General features: G+C 39.8%; 1 pseudogene; it reads right to left on the bottom strand.

Annotated features, from left to right (window-relative positions):
• Positions 1–1,047: 1,047 nt before the first annotated feature.
• On the bottom strand, positions 1,048–3,446 carry LOC134229022 (uncharacterized; annotated as a pseudogene).
• Between the last annotated feature and the right edge of the window lie 525 nt (positions 3,447–3,971).

Here is a 3,971-nt window from a genome sequence, read left to right as displayed (position 1 = left end):
TTTTACTAATCCTTTAATCCCCGTTGACGTACTTGATCACTTTAATCCATGATCATTTTCGCTTTTAGCCCTATACCCTATGCTTTAACCCTAACCCTTAACCCTTAACCCTTTACCCTAACCCTAACCCTGACCCTAACCCTAACCCTTAACCCTAACCCTAACCCCCATTAACCCTAACCCCCACTAACCCTAACCCCCGTTAACCCTAACCCCCACTAACCCTAACCCCCGTTAACCCTGACTTTAACCCCTGCAATCTTTTACCTTTCTTTTTTTTTTGCTCATATCTTTTCACTGACTGCTCTGATGTCAACGTTCTTGGTGTCGTTGGAAAGGTCTTGAAGATCTCTTTACCCTTGCATCATGATATTGTCGTTTTAGTGAGCAGAAAGTCAAATAACAAGCGATATTCACAAAAGGCTTTCAAACGGCAGAAAATCTTTATTTCGTGACGGATTTTCAAGTTCTTGGGCTTGTCAGAGAACTTTTGACAAGGTCTATCGAATGCCGTAAAGTGTAAAAAGATCAAGCCATTTTTTGAGGCTTTCTAGAGCAAACATTGCCTAGGTGTACCCACGCGGCTTACACTGATATCTTTCAACCCTCGCAACTTTTCCCGTTTTTGACCTTTAACAATCATCTTCTGATCGTGGACAGAACTTGCCAAGAGCTTTCTAATGACACCAAGACTTTGAAAATTGCTCGAAAACTAAGACAGATACGGACCTTTCAATTTGGGGTATTTTTGCCACCCCTTTGGAGCAGTTTTTGGTCATTTCAGCGAGAGAGATTCAAGTCAGGGTATCGAGGCTCACGAAACCTTTTATGAGAAGAAGAGTTCCCTTTCGTCCCAATTTTTCCACTACTGGTGGCGTTGCCTTACGGTCCAACCGGAATTACGGCACCTTTTCTTCAAATACCAATAGGTAACACGCCCTTGGGACAAGCAGACTGAGCTTTGGTATTTGGATTCCTTGATGTCTTCTCATCTTTAAAAACCTCGAATCCGGCATCTTCGTTTTTAGCCCTATTCCTAACCCTAACCCTTGGCTTGACCATGTACTTTGGGTAATTTTGGTCACCGGTTTACAAGTTGAAGTCCTCTTATGTCCAGTATCTTTATGAAATACAAGTGGATCATCATCGTCACCTATTTTCTTTGGCATCTCTTCCATTCGCTCTCCTCTGGAACTAACTTCCGTATCCCTAGTTTAATCTCTTCATTTATTCTTCCTTTGCTCTCCCATTTCCAGGTCGACTTTATGTCGGACGGTAAAATGCAAATGCTTCAAGTGTAGATTCCGAAACCTGAAATTGGCCAACTGTAGTTTAGATAATATTTCCAACGCGATAAATCGGTTCTTGTCCAAAGGAAGATCGATCGTGAGAGCAGCCAGCCTTTCATATTCTACATAAAAGCTCTGAATCAAGAAGGCGATGCAGCTGATATATGTCAATATCGTCACAGTTGGCTCCAACTCGAGTTTTTTCTCTTTGGAGCCTGCATATACATATAGACACCCAAGGAAGTACCTTTGGAGTTTTTTTCAGCTTGCTTGCATAAACTAGTCCGCGTTTTTCCAGATCACCTCTAATTAGGTCAGACATCATTTGTTGCTTACTTTCTTGTATTTCGGGAGACTGTTGATCATTGACAATATTCCAAAAGTTTCCATGAAAAGACCAAGTCAGAATCATGTTTCCATGACGGTCATATGTACTCACTGCTGGAAAGTATTTTAAGTTGAGCTCATGAAATCCAGCCTGTACAATGTCTTCAACTGGAAGGGTGTTTTTCTCCAAAAGTCTGCACAGGCTTGGAAATACCATCTGTGTTTCGGTTCTCCTCTTTGTTGTCAACAGCTTTATTAGCGATTTCAGAGTCACAGCACCAACTGTCTTAAACCTGGTTTTGTCAGATTTCATCTCTCCTAAGAAGTCATCAAAGAGAACGTAAGTAGCAACCATGCCAGTTTCGTGTAAGTCGTGAAGCAATGCAACTACGAAATGTCTACCAATGACGCCATAGCTGGCATCCAAATGGTCGTGCAAACCCGCTGATCTTGCAATCATTTTACAGATCATTTCCGAGTTCGTCCAATTTCAGGTGGAGGGATGCTTCGATCGCTTTGCATGCAAGTTGAGTAGACGTCTAGCGACAAGAAAACCAAACTGGTCCGTCAAACTTCGACTCAGTCCCAAAGCTCCGGGTCCAACATTAAATGAATATGTTGTACTCCTTGAACAGAATGGTTTTCCCCAGAGCAATTTTTCATTGGCTAATTCTAATTGATAAGATTGCCACGTGGTTAGCACATTTCCCGTTTTCTGAAAACCCTCCAAGAATTCTCTTCTTTACACACGCAAGCCCGAAATATCTGATAGAAGCTAATGTTACAATTAGCAAGTCAGCAAAAGCTCACGTTCCAGAAGTTGCTCTAAGATTTAATCTAAGAAGTAGAGAGCATGCGGTACCGCGTGGGATTAATGCGGTATCCTGCACAACGATCAATTTCTACTCTACAAGTACTATTTCTAGTTAGCACCCAATTGCTCTCTAGAGTTGATATATAATGTTCTGCGTCTCGGAGGAAAGCTTCTGCTGTCGGCCTTGGAAAACACATACCTCCACCAATGCAAGCCGACACTGGATGAAATCGACAATTGGGCTGACGGTGTGGAATATCGGCATAAAGTTGAACAAACTGTAACTGGTCTGGAAAGCGACAAACCTTTCGTAAACCATTCTTAATATCCATTGGCCTTCCATCTAGATTGCTTTGAAAATTTCGACAGTCTGTAAGTGATAAACATGTGCTTAATACACCTCTCAAGCCGATTACTTCCTGCAAACCTGAGGTGGACCACAAGAGATCCACCTCACCATCCGTGGAAATGTCTACAGCTGCATGAACAGTTGACCTACATATCTCTTCCCTATCAAAGTCAGATAATGGTAGTCCATCCGTCATTTTTTCTCCAAAACGAAAACAAAATATTACTGGCCTGAATCCTGTTAAAGAGATGTCGTTCAGAGCAGTCTGTAAAGCAGAACGTATTGTAGAACAGTCTTCAGGTAACACGAACATTTTACGGACATCCCTGATATCGTTTTTCATAAGTGTTTTTGAAGCAATTCCATTCATGGCATAATCTGCGAGTATATCTTTGAATCTTGTTCTCAGTGCAAGGAAAGTATTGAATGTTTGTTGTCTGATTATCTGTTTCGGAAGAGCTACAGAACCTTTCTTGTGTACAGGTATCATGGCTATCCAACACTCCCATCTTCTTTCGTAAAACAATTGAAACCCTAAAGAGCTGCTGAAATTCATAAGCTCGCTTTTAGAATATTCTGTTAAATTGATATGTTTCTTTAAAGTGCTTCTAATCTCACGTAAACTGCCATTGTCATTCAGAAAGAGTGTTATATGTCTAACTGGCATTCGTATTCCATTTAAATTCTTCAGTTCATTAACACATCCATCAATATCGAATGAATATCTCAACCATACTTCTCTGTCTACTTCATCGACTGTCAAACATCTTCCATAAATTCGTTCATCCCTTCTTAAAAAGAGTTGAGGTGTTTCAGATAAAGAATTGTATAGCTTTGCTAAATTAAAGTTCTCTTGCACGGGTCAGAAAAAGTTTGTACACTTTCATCAACGTCCATCTGAAATTAGAAAAACAACCAGTCATATTCATTGAATTTTATATACATTAAGATTAAGCTAACTTTACTTATATAAAATAATAGAAGGTCTCTTTTATAATAAATCATTTATATTAAAATTGTACTAACAATACTAAAAAATCCTACTTCACAATGTTGGAAAGCAAAAAGTTATATGCTCTCATACTCATTAAGTAAAATAAATATGAATAAAGAGTAAAAAACCAGTAGAAAACCAAAGTAAACCCATCGTATACCTGGGTTTCACAATAATATTTACCCTGTAGCATGGCCA

Source organism: Saccostrea cucullata, unplaced genomic scaffold (assembly GCF_032062105.1).
Source record: "Saccostrea cucullata isolate Sc308-1 unplaced genomic scaffold, CSIRO_AGI_Scuc_v1 ctg14848, whole genome shotgun sequence".
Lineage (NCBI taxonomy): Eukaryota > Metazoa > Mollusca > Bivalvia > Ostreida > Ostreidae > Saccostrea > Saccostrea cuccullata.
The sequence above is the reverse complement of the archived record's forward strand: the minus strand, read 5'-3'. Positions and strand labels throughout refer to the sequence as shown.